At 33.3% G+C, this 14262-nt stretch overlaps 1 pseudogene; it reads right to left on the minus strand.

Annotated features, from left to right (window-relative positions):
- Nucleotides 1-14262, minus strand: part of LOC107711257 (receptor-type tyrosine-protein phosphatase epsilon-like) — a 73676-nt pseudogene that overhangs the window by 28178 nt on the left and 31236 nt on the right.

Below are 14262 nucleotides of genomic sequence, written 5' to 3' on the forward strand. Positions count from 1 at the left end.
CTACCCTTATTGTATCTGCTACTGCCACTTCTTTATATTTAATGCTCTGTCTGTGTTATTGTTCTGCCTATGGTCACTGAAGTCACTCAATATCTCAGTGCCCTTCACTCACGTACGTATCTGTATGTTTTTTTGTATGGTCCTGTTATTGTCACTGTATGTCTGAGCCTCGTCACAAGCATTTCAATGCCCAGTTTTCCCCAGTGTTAACTATGCAAATGATAAATAAATGCCTCTTGACACACACACACACACACTCCTTCTCTCACAATGGGCGTGTGATTCAACAGAGAGTGTCATAATGTCATGGGTCTCCCACCAGTTTACATCTCTGTGTGTGACTGTCCTGTCCTGCACACAGTCCTGAATGAAGACTGACATTCTTCTGAACCAATCAGTCTGGGGTAAATGGAGCTTATAGTGAGAGCTGGACTCTGATTGGCTATTTGTTACAGTAACTTATGTTAATATTCCTTCTATCCCAGATCAATATGTTGAGACAAGTAGTGTGTAGGTTGATTCCCATGTAGTGTTATGGAAATACCATTTGCAAGTTTGATGTCAGTAATATTTATTCTTTTAAGGAAATTAATTGTATTACGCAAGGACACAGTAAATGAATCAAGTGAAGTAAAGACATTTAAAATGCTACTAAAGATTTCTGTTTCAAATAAATGCTGTTCTGTTCAACTGTTTATTCATCAACAAATCCTGAAAAAATGGTTTCCACAAAAATATGAAGCAGCACAACTATTTCCAACATTGATCAAAATAATAAATGTTTTTGAGTAGTGGATCAGCATATTAGAATGATTTCTGAAGGATCATGTGACACTGAAGACTGGAGTGATGATGCTGAAAATTCAGCTTTGCATCACAGGAATAAATATTACAATAGAAAAGAGTTCATTTCAAATTTAAAATAGTTCACAATATTACTGATTTTATTGAATTTTTGATCAAATAAATGCAACCTTGGTAAACAGTTGTGTATGAATATATGTGGACAGCAATCTAGATTTGTGTCTGTTCATCACATAAAGTTATCACATGACTTCATAAGACTTGGAAAATAGCACAGCAGTTGTATTGACTACTTTTATCATGCATTTAATCATTTTGTTCCCCATTCAGCCTTATCCTTATTGTCCTTTTGTGTCCCACAAATGAAAGACAGTCATACAGGTTTGGAACGACATGAGGGAGAGTGAATTAATTTTAATTTTAAAAATGCCATGACAGAAGAGAGCAGCAAAGCTCTTGTAAATGTCAATGCAATGAATGAGAAGGCCAACCAGAACAACAATCTCCAGCCTGATAGATGAGCGACACTTCAGACCCGTTTGGCATTTGGAGTGGACAGACCAAGCCACGTAAACAGGGTTTCTAATGAGCAATTGTGAGTCTATGTATGTGTGTATGACAGTGTATGAATGCGTGGGTGATTCGCAATGATTTTGTTGACAATATAAAATCAAGCAAAACTGTAAAATGTCAAATTTGCAACAATCACCTCTTTAAGCTATTTCATACTATATACTTCCGTTCAAAGGTTTTGGGCAATATTTTTAAAAGAAATTACTACTTTTGTTCAGCAGGGATGCATTAGATTGATCAAAAGTGACAGTAAAGACATACATAATGCAAACGATTTCTATTTCAAATAAATGCTGTACTTTTGTTTTCAACACTGATAATGATAAATGTTTCTTGAGCAGCAAATCAGGATATAACACTGAAGACTGGAGTCATGATGCTGAAAATTCAGCTTTGATCACAGGAATAAATTACATTTTTAAAATCTATTCAAACAGAAAACATTTATTTTAAATTGTAATAATATTTCACAATATTAGTGATTTTATTGGATTTTTGATCAAATAAATGCAGCCTTGCTGAGTATAAGAGACTTTCAAAAACATTAAACAAATCCCACCCAAACATTTAAACGGTAGTCTATAAGTAAAGGCCAAAAAACATCACCCATGCTTAGAATGGACGAGAGACAGAGTGTGTGTGTGTGTGTGTGTGTGTGTGTGTGCGCGCAGTGTAAGCACATGCTGTCCCCCATCTGCCGGCTGATAGGTTATTTCCTTTCCTGTGCAGCCAGGTTTCCTGCTTGAGTTTGACACACTTCTTAACCTTTGGATAAGATACATACACCCACACATGCTCCTTAAACAAGTCCTGGATGCTACACACACACACACACAGACTCACACACAAAATGTATGCACAAAACCCGCTGGAATATCTCCATGTTTTCAGGCCTCTGTGGAGCATTCGTTAATAATGAGAGACGCTGTGCCAGCAAAGCAGCAATAACAGGAACAATGAGAAAGCTAAAAGAACCAGAAAAATCCTTTGAATATTCCTGCAGACGTTGAGAGGATCAGAGAGTGTGACTGTGTTGAACATGCAGCTTTCATAACGCAATATGATGAACAATCAAGAAACGTGTGAAACGAACCAGACAGACCAGACTTTCCATGCTTGGATAGTTTGAATGAAATTGGCTCTTAAAACATAAATTAGACCATTTGTGTGTCGGTCTGTGTATCATTTAAAATTTCAGAGGCAAGTATATTTAAAAAAAAAATTTTTATATTTTAAATTTGCTGATAATGTCCTCACCCTCAGGCCATCCAAGATGTAGATGAGTTTGTTTCTTCATCAGATTTGGAGAAATGTAGCATTCCATCACTTGCTCACCAATGGATCCTCTGCAGTGAATGGGTGCCGTCAGAATGAGAGTCCAAACAGCTGATAAAAACATCACAATAATCCACAAGTAATACACACCACTCCAGTCCATCAGTTAACATCTTGAGAATTGAAAAGCTGCATGTTTGTAAGAAACATTAATTTTAAACCGTTGCTTCTGGCTAAAATACTATTCTTGTTCACAATATTGCTTTCTCCAGTGAAAAAGTCATCTCGTCTGAATCAAGGGAGAAATCTGCACAGATCAAGCACTGTTTACAAGTGAAAACAGTTCTAAACAAATATGTGGGTGGATACTGATGTGAGAGACAACAAGAGATGGACTTTATCACTGGAGGACGCATTATTATGGATTATGGATTTTGGCTAGAAGCAACAGTTTAAAGTTAAAAGGCCTTAATGATGGATTTGTTTCATATAAACACATAGCTTTTTGCTTCACAAGATGTTAATTGATGGGCTGGAGTTGTGCGGATTACTTGTGGATTATTGTGATGTTTTTATCAGCTGTTTGGACTCTCATTCTGACGGCACCCATTCACTGCAGAGGATCCATTGGTGAGCAAGTGATGTAATGCTACATTTCTCCAAATTAATCTACATTTTGGATATTTTTTATATCCATGCAGGATATAACAGCATTTTCCTTGTTATTTTGAAATAAGAGTTTGATGAATTGTCAACATACCCCAAAATCCCTCCATTCAGAAACTGCCAAAACGGCTTGCTCAGAAATCATCATATTGACATCACAACCATGAGCCAACATATGACCGATCATATTTATGTATCAACATCTACTCTGTATTCAGCAACTACACAAACTGTAGGCAATCATAACAGAGCTCATTTACAGATGAAGTCTTAAAGGTACAGTAGCAAAAACCGCTGGTTGTCAACTGAGGGAGAAGTCGGAAAATTGTAATTTAAACTATATTACGCCTAGTGAAAAAAACCTTGACTAACCTTCAAGGAAAAAAATAGCATGCAATAACAACAAAAAACCTTTCTGACTATTTCAGCTACATTGACTGAGGAAATGTTGACCTTACCTTGAGCAGTGATGTTTCAGTGTATGATTTGGTCCATTGTAGCCAGTGAGCTGTAGGAGGAATCCAACCATCACATCGCTCCTTCAGCCTTAAAACCTTCTGTCTCACACTCTCCTTCTCTGTGAGACTCTATCTATCTATCTATCTATCTATCTATCTTACAGATCTACAGAATGAAGAGGTGCAGCAGAAATCCAGGAGCTCAATGCAGCAGCACAATGAGATCTGGAGAGGAACAAGACAGACAGAGAGTCAGATTAGATGTTTATTCTGGTAATTATGTAAGCCAGTCATTATCGCAAAACAAACCGTGACAGGGCGATCAGGCCCCGATATGAAGCTTTAATTAAATGGCTACATATTAAAATACATCAGTAAATAAATGCACAATTAAAAGCATAATTAAATGCAAAAATAAATGCATAATTACATGCACAAATAAATAAATGCATAAATACATAATTAAATGCACAAATAAATAAATGCATAATTAAATGCACAAATAAATAAATGCATAAGTAAATGCATAAATAAATAAATGCACTATCAATCGATCAACCAATCAATCAATCAATAAACAAATACATTTGCGTTAAAATAATTGTATGATGTTTGAAGTAAGAGACTACAAAGTGAGTTAAGAACAAGCATTAAACTAGTACAGCTATATAGGAAATTGGTTGCTAGGGACAATTGTTAATTATATCGTTTAGCATTATTATATACAAATATTTGACTGCAGAATGACACAACTGACCAATCAGAATCAAGCATTCCAGAGAGCCATGCAATAATGATCTTCAAACAATGAGAATGAAGACAATGAACAGAGAGTCTTAAGATCCAATTTTACAGATTTCCACTCACATGCAAGAGGGAAACAACACAGAACTGCACATGGTAATAAATAGTGTTCAATCATGAATTAAATCACATTTCACTCATTCATTCATTCCTCTGTGAATAAATGCTTCATATTAATGTCTCAGTTTACTGAACAAGCTATGACATTAATATGAAGGATTTATTCACAAAGAAATGAATGAATAAAATGTGATTTAGTTCATGAGTAACCATTATGTATGTATGGATTTATTTATTTATTCACTTAATTATGTATTTAAGCATTTATTTATTTGTGCATTTAATTACACATTTATTAATTTATGCACTTAAGCATCTATGCATTTATTTATTTATGCATTTATGTATTTATGCATTCATTTGTTTATGCTTTTATTTATTTGTGCATTTAATTAAATCTACATAATTTCAACCCATTTACTAATCTGATTCCAGTCATGCTCTGTATTTTTCCCAAGACGTCAGATTTTGTTATTATATCCCATTAACTTCAAAGTTCAAACTAATTTACAAAAATCCAACAGCAAGTTTCTATGACATTCTAGTGTCAATATCAGTCTACATTTCGTCCATTTTATTGTCTGCCAGGCCAAAATCAAGCAGGATTTGAGGTATGATTCATGTCCGTAACACAAACGATGCAGGACAGTCATGCGCTGAAGTACACAGGGTTACAGGTTTGTTCAAGTAACAGCATCACTAATAGCAAGTGCCACTAATGACATTCCCTCTTAATGGCTCTCTCAGAACGAGTCCTGTTAAACACAACCGCTTAAACACACAAACTGCACAGGAAATCGACTTCACGCCTCATTTCTATTGAGCTCACTGTAGCCGTTTGTAATGAGACTGAATATATTTAACAGTCACCATCCAGCATTCCCTTCACATTCCCCAGCCGTCCGTCCATCAGATTCAGAGGCCGTTTTAAAATTTATAGAGCTCTCGGCATGGCCACACATGGCAGTGATGACTTCTGTGTGTGATATAATCCCAGCAGCCCCTCCAGGGGACGCCGTACATGAATTTAGATGAGAACCAGAGATGGAATGGTGTGGGAGGAGGCTTTGGATAAAGACTGAGAAAAGGAAACTCACTTGATAGACACGAGGAGGAGGAGGAGGAGGAGGAGGAGGAGGAGGGCAGACAGGGTGACAAAGTACAATTTATCTACCTGGGAAAAGCTGCAAGGGTACAGAATCCACACGCTTGTGCATTTCAAGCTGTTGCTATGGTGAGCATCTATAGTCTAGCAACCAGACTGAGTGGGGTTACCATGCGGGTTACCAAGTTTTTGTTCACACATGCATGGAATTGTGGGTAAAGTGGCCGCATCTCATTAGAATGTCTGTAAAATTGCCCATTTCTTATTTTTTTTGGAATATTTTGTATATTACAAATGATTGTCCAACTTTAACATGTTTTATACTGTAAACTACTGATGACCACATTTTCCAAATTTTAAATTAAAATGTTGCCATTTAAAGCGTTTTTTGGATAAAATGACAGCTGGTCAAAATTACAAAAAAAAGATGCCATTTTTATATTCCATTTTTCAACACAATATCAATGTTTTAACTTCAGACATAATTTAAGAAATCAATATTTGGTGGAATAATCCTGATTTTCTATCACAACAAGATTCAATATTTTTTATTTGTCACATACATGGTTATATAGAGAATATATGACCAGCAGTGAAATGTAAGTAAGAGAGCAAAAGAAAGTACAAAAGTAAATGAAAGCACGATCTAAGTGGAGCGACCTGGACGGCATTCGAACTCAGCGGCGCCATCTTGGTATCCAACAAATGAAAACATTAGCTTTTTGACTAACAGTCATTTTCTAAAAAAAAAAATGCAAATGCAAGAGCAAGAGCAAATGTTATCAGATCTTTACAAAATAAAATAAAAATATTAATATTTTAAATTAATTCAAAGCAGCTCTCACAATGACCGGCTTTGCTGACATGCAAGTTTATCCTTCCACTAAGCAAAAAGAAATACATCTTTCATATCATGACTGAACGAGGGCAATACTAATATAATGCTAACAAAAATTCTTCATGGAAATGTATGAGGCGTAACATCAATAAACGCTGTTCTCTGAGCCTCTCTGTGTGTTTGTGTCATCCCGGGTGAGCAGGAAGATTTCTGTGTAACCTTTAGAGAGCAGATGAAAGCAGCAGATCTCAGACGGGTGATGGCCTGCCCGTGAACTCTGGATGTGGCTCTTGATGAGGAGCGAATAACCCCTGATCTCCTCCTGCGGGTCTCCTCTCATGCTCCACAGTCTGAGCTGAGCTTCTGCGCGACTGATTTCAGCTTCAGTCGCATGATGACGGGCTTTCGTTCTCTGGATATGACAGCAAAATAGGTCTAATGAACTGAGCGCTGAGCGCAGCACAGAAGCATCCTGAATGAACGGAGCTGATCATCTTTAAATAAATTATAAAAAATATATATTTTTTTTAATTATAAAAATTTATTAAAATAAAAACAAATTATTAAAAAAAAAAAATTATTCCAAGGTAAATAAAACTGAAGATTATTGGAGTACAAGAAAATACTATTTCTGTTTTTGTACTTAATTTAACATTCAATGTGTGACGTGTCTATTCTTTATAATTATTTGTGAAATTTACTAACAATTTCTCAGTGAAAATTTTTTCTATGCCAAATTTTTTGTTTTGTTTTTTAGTATAGAAGCAGATGCAAGTTGTCAGCTTCATTCAAGTCCATTTATTGGAAATTGGAATAAAGCTGGCGTTCATAATAATGCATTAGATCTACAAATACAGTAAATACACAGAGAAAACTGGTGAAAAAGTATTTTCACTATTTTCAGAAATTGCTAGTAAATTTTACAATTAATTACAAAGAAGTGACAAAATAAGTGATATAATTTTTTTAAACAAATAGGAAAAAGTATTTGTTTAAATAAATTTATATAAACTAAAAAACTATTTTATTTAAACAAATCAAAATGTTTAAATAAAATTAAATATAAAAAAACAAATAATAAATAAAAACTTTACAAAATATTTTACAAAATTTTACAAAATAAAAATGATCTAAAATAAAAAATAAACAAATAAAAAAAGTGAAATAAGAAAATAATAAGAGTAATAAAAGTGAAAAGAGCCCACCTTTAAGTCTATGCATTTTTTTTTCCAGAAAAGAAAATCTGGTAGCTTTGAACAGTAATAGCATGCCGCAACTTTACAAAACACATGATATAAGGAATCATTCATGCGCGCAGCACCAACGAGTTGATGGGTCAAGGGGTTCTTCAAATCCCCAATGTAAAGTACGAGCAATAATACTAGTGATTCTTACCTTAGCGAGCACTACTAATAAATTATACAGTCAGAAAGATTTGAACAGTGCTATTAAATGTGGGCCATTTCCATTGCTACTTCATGAATGCATAATACTGCTGAGACCCACAGTGCTCTACGTGTCCTATCTCATCCAATCACCTTCAACCTCTCCTGAGACGCTAAACATCCCTGAATCAAACACCAACAACTGCTGTTTTTCAGAAAGAGCAGAGAAATACACGAACCCGCGCAGTATCTGGATGTGTGTGCGTCCTTGGGCAGATCTCACTGATTAGCAGCGTCTGTTCTGCCAGTAGACAGTCTTCTAACAATGGACATCAGGGTTTATATTTAAAACCTCCATTAGCACGTGATATATCTGAGCGAAACAGCTAGAATTTACCAGGATTACAGCAACGGTCCTGTAAATACTCTACAAAGCCTCTTTGAGTGAAAGTAGAGTTGTGTAATGCGCACATATGCGTTTGACCCGGTGATTCAGGATGGATTATCAATAGCCGCTCCTTATGAGACTCACCCACATTCACAAGAGCTAAAAACTCTTTATAATGGTTTTTAATGAAACTATTCAAGGTTCTTCTCCCTTGAAATAGGCCCTGCATGTTGAGACTGGAATGATAAAATCACTCTAAACCTGCCTGTGCAAAACTATATCCAATCAAAAACTATATCCAATATCAACTCAAGTATTGCGGAGATGCAACTAATTTTTTCTTAAAGGAATAGTTATATATATAGAATAGCTCTCGGGCCATCCAAGATGTACAGTAAATGAGTTTTTGTTTCTTCATCAGATTTGGAGAAAAGTATTCCATCTCTTGCTCACCAATGGATCCTCTGCAGTGAATGGGTGCCGTCAGAATGAGAGTCCAAACAGCTGATAAAAACATCACAATAATCTATCATTGAACTGTTTTGGCTTGTAAACGGTGCTTGATCTGTGCATATTTCTCTCCTGATTCAGACGAGACAACTTCTTCACTGGAGAAAGCGCTATTATGGATTATGGACTCATATTTTGGCCAGAAGCAAAGGTTCGAAGTATAACATTTCTTAATGATGCAGCTTTTCACGTCACAAGATGTTTTATAATTGATGGAATAGAGTAGTGTGGATTTCTTGTGGATTATTGTGATATGGTTTATCAGCTGTTTGGACTCACTTTCTGACGGCACCCATTCACTGCAGAGGATCTACTGGTTGACTATTCCCATTCAAACTGTTCCTTTAATTGACTTGATTATTAGAACTATTAAATCAACTACCGGTAATTGGATGATAAATGCAACAATTATTTACCAGATAATTTAGCTTTTGCTCTATGCCAACTAACAAAGTTCACTTGTTTTCACTCACAAACTAACATAAACAACAAAGGCCTAAGTATAGCCAATTACCTCATGCTAATAAGTATTTCACAACATATATGTATAATATAATAGTGCATGACAATAACATATTTAGATAAGTTAACTGAACTTGCACGTTGCATTACAGATAAAAGCAAAAAAAATCCATGCATTTCCTACAGCAATTACGTTATTAAAACGCATGAAGGCCTAGAAACATTGTCCCTCATCAAAAGGATGATTTTACAGCTCAAATTGCACATTTTTGTACGGAGGAATTATATGTAAGTGTGCTGCATTTCTGCTTTCAATTTCAAAGAGATATTCTTTTACAAAATGAGATGCTGTTTTCTGTAAAACGAAGGCATACAGCGAATAGTGGCTGACAAGCTTTAAAAAGGACAAAAAGGCAAAAAAGGCACACAAAAAAAAACAGTGCTTTTATGAACAATAATCAAATAAAAATAAACTAAAAAGCAAATATAAACAATAAAATTAAATAGAAAATATTAAACAAAATATTACAATATTAAAAAAGACAACAAAAAACAATACAATAGCAGAAGAAACAAATACAAAATAAAATAAAATACAATGAAATCAAATCAAATAAAAAAGCAAATAAACAACAAAATAAAATAAGCAATATAAAAGAAAAGAAAAAGAAAAGAAATAATATAAAATAAAAAACAATAAAATCAAATAAACTAAATAAAAAACTAAAAAATATAAAAAAAATAACAAAATACACTAACTAAAAGACAAAATAAGATCAAATGTATTAAATATAATCAAGTTATATTTAATAAAATACAAATTATATTAAATATTATTTATCATTATGAATCAATTAAATTATTTAATTAAACAATATTAAAGAATATTTAAAATAAAAATCTAATTTAAAATAAATTACAAATGAAATAGAATTAAATAATTAAATTAAATTAAATTAAGTTCTGTTCCACAGAAGTAAACTCACACAGGTCTGAAGTGCGTTTCTGCTTCTACCACCTCCAGAACACTTGCCTCCATAGACGTTAGTCAGTGCATTACTGTAAAACCTGTATAAACTGAGCGGCGAGTCAGAATGATTGTCTGTAGTAGTGGACAGCACATGAAACAGCTTCACTGAAGGGAAATGTGGTGATTCAAAGCAGCAGACAGGAAGCTGCCAACACGAGGCGGATCAGATCCCTGTTGGGAGGCTCGAAATATCGCTCCTAATCGCGTGTCATTTCAAGGCCCAAAGAAACTAATGACAGCCTGGATTCAGCGCCCTGATTTCAGCTGTCATAAACCAGGACAAAACTTTAATCATTCATACTAATAGCCTGATTTCCCACTTTGAATAACATGCTTACCAAATCAACACAAAGCAAGCAGAATGAACAAGCTCTCACACACACACAAATCATAGAGTCATCTTCTCTCTCTCTATCTCTGTGCAGCGCCGTTCATTGTTTTCTCCCTCCCTGAGTGGGCATCTGTTTCCTGTCAGTGAATATCAGGTTATGAAAGCATATCTCTGGACGGCAGCGTGTGTTGATGATACGCCTGTGTTCTGATCATGTATCATAGATGGACGACAGCAGGACACACAAAGCCAGGATTCAGCGTCCGCCGTCGGGAGGCAGATGCGGGTATTAGTGAATATTATGTGACAGCGACATGATATTTGGCAACACAGAATCAGGACGGCTGGGAAAGAGACAGGGATCTGATGCGAGATGAGCCTTTAAACCTAAACAAAACAATCAAGAAATCATCCAAAGTCCAACTGCAACTTCATTAATAAAGACTGAAGAAATGTATATGAAATATGTTTAAATGTGTGTTATTTATGTGATACATATATATTTTTATATAATTTAATATATATTAAATAAATATAATAGCACATAAATATACATAAAATCTATCTATCTATCTATCATACTGTAATATATATTAATTGTTGTATGTGTGTGTATTAATATAATGCAGTACAAAATACAGTACAATATCTTAATGAAAGTACGACTGAAAAATATACATAAAATCTTTTTAGAGATGTATTATTTGTTATATAGATATTAATATTAATAAATATTAAAATAATGCAAAATACAGTAGAATATCTTCATAAAACTTGAACTTAGAAAATATTATATATATTAAATATTTAAGTACATAAAATGTAAACATTATATTATTATTAATATATGAATTAATATAAATAATATTTTAATAGTACTTGTTTATCAGTATCAACCATTCATAAAAATGTTAAAGAAAAAAATAAATACTAATGCAATTATATCTATGATAATCTATAATATAGTAATATCTAAATAATTTTAATTAATATTATTTATGAATTACTTGTCATACAATGAAAGTCCAATTGGAACATATAAAGTATTATATTTGCATATTTAATAAATTAAATAATATTATGAAAAATAAATATGTATACAATTTTAATAAATATCTTAATATATTTTTTATACAATTATTATTTTACTTTAAAATATTTCTTAATATATTTATAATTTTAGACATTTTATTTGTTTTGATTTTCTATCATATTTTTTTTTTAATAAAGCAAAATACAGTACAATATCTGGTAAATGTTCTCACTTCACCTGGCATGGGCAGGTGTGGCCCTACACCGCTGCAGTCAAAGACAAGTCTCTGTGTTAGTAAACCACTGATTAAAAAAACTCTTCAGACATCCATCTATAGCTGGTCAATACTGCAGTGGACTCCAGAGTCCCTGAACACTTCCTGTCCCTCATTTAGCAGCGATCCGTCTCTTCCTCTCAGATGCTGGCTGCTCGTGCTGCACATAAACAGCCCCAGTGGAAGAAAGGCCTGCATTGTGTCCACTGCACCTGGACTAGCGTGGCCCGCGTGGGGGTTCTGGACTCTGGGTCCGGTCCAATCTCTGAGTCAGAGCGGCGCCGAGCTGAAAGCCGATTCTCTTTGAGAGAGCAGCCCACATCTGTGCTGAAAGCCAGGATGTGTTCTGATTAAAGGAATGGCTCAGCCAAAAAATATGAATATTCGGTTATCATTTACTCAGTGTCATGTCATTCCAAACCTGTATGACTTTATTCCCTCTGTAGAAAACACAAGATGTTTCTTTACCAAATGAGATGCTCTTATTTGACTATTATTTATGAACTATTATATTAATCCAATATATATTTTATATTATTTCATATTATACAGGTATTTATTTTACATATATATTTATTAATATTTTGAAATAGTTTTTATTTTAATATTTTTTACTTTTTCATTTTAGTTTAAGTTTTATTAATTTTGTTATGTGCTTTTGTCATGTTTATTAGTTTGTTTTGTTTAATCTATTTAGCTTTATTTTTATTTCAGTTTTAGTTTTGGTCATTCTAGTACATTCATTTACACTTATTTTATTTCATTTAGTTTCATCTAATATGTATATTTTATTGTATTGTATTTTTGTATTTTATAAAATAAAATAAAATAAAGTGAGACACTATGAGATAGTAAACAGCCTTTAGGCAAAGTGAAAATATAATAATATTAGTTTAAACATTTCTTGGTCTCCATTCCACTCAAATCAAATCAAATCAAATAAAAAAATAAAACAAAATGAAAATAAAATAAAATAAAACAAACAGTGAGACATTATGAGATAGTAAAAAACCTTTAGGCAAAATGAATATATAATAATTAATAACATCAGTCATGAGCATTTCTTGGTCTGCATTCCACTCAAGTAAAATTTAAAATAAAATAAAATAAAATATGAGATAGTAAACCAACTCAGGCATAAGATATTTACATTAGTCTGACCATTTCTTGGTCTGCCTTTCACTCAAATCAAATCAGGCTGAAAGAAAGTCATACAGGTTTGGAACAACATGAGGGTGAATAAACGATGACAATTCTCATTTTTGAGTGAACCGTCCCTTTAACGGGGAGAAGTGTGTGTAAGATTTCTTGTAGGCTGTGCTGCAGTGTGAGAGTGTAACCGAAGTGAGCGAGGTAAAACCGCAGGCTCTCATTAATCACCTGCTGCCTGCCTTCTGCCGAGCATAGTTTTGTATTTTAGGTGAAGCTAAAAATAGATATCCTTAACACACACACCTGTCACCTGCGATTCATTTACGAAGGTATGAACACAAACAACACCTTCTCACAAACATACAAGGCTGAAATGGACCTTCGCCAAACAGCAAATGTAAATAAAAATTGGCTTTGGTGAGTAAATGACAGCAGCTGGCCTGAACCTTTTTACGATTAGAAAATAACACATGATTTAAATCAAAATATAAGAACAACAGTCTGACCCTGGCTGTTTTTATTTTCTTCCTCCAACTTCAGCAATGTGAGAAAAATCAACAGATCAACAACAAAAATCAAGCTCAATGACTGCTGATGATATTTACACTACATAAACTAACAAAATATAAACATATATCAGTGTTGTTATAAACTAAAACAAAAAAAATATTACAAATAGCTTTGTTCACTGAAATAATCAAATAAAATAAAACAAAATAAAAACATATTATATAGAAAAAACAATTAGACACAAACAAGGTTATTAGTCAACTAAAATTAAAACCAGAAAACAAATTTAGTTAGTTGAAATAAAATAAACTTAAATGAATAAATAAATAAAATATAATATAATATATAAAAAACTGAAAATTATTTTATTTCAGTTAATAGCCAAACATTTATAATTTTCATTTAGTTTATCTTGATGTACTAAGATAACTGTAACTGAAACTGAAACACAGATATATTTAGATATAAAAAACTAATAATGACTAATGACAAAAATGCACAACAAAATTACTAAAACTTGAATTAAAATGAAAACAGAAAACTAAATCAAAATTATATATATATATATATATATCTATGCCTATGCCCTTCCTATATCGACTTT

This window comes from Sinocyclocheilus rhinocerous, unplaced genomic scaffold (assembly GCF_001515625.1).
Source record: "Sinocyclocheilus rhinocerous isolate Xijiao unplaced genomic scaffold, SAMN03320098_v1.1 scaffold402, whole genome shotgun sequence".
Lineage (NCBI taxonomy): Eukaryota > Metazoa > Chordata > Actinopteri > Cypriniformes > Cyprinidae > Sinocyclocheilus > Sinocyclocheilus rhinocerous.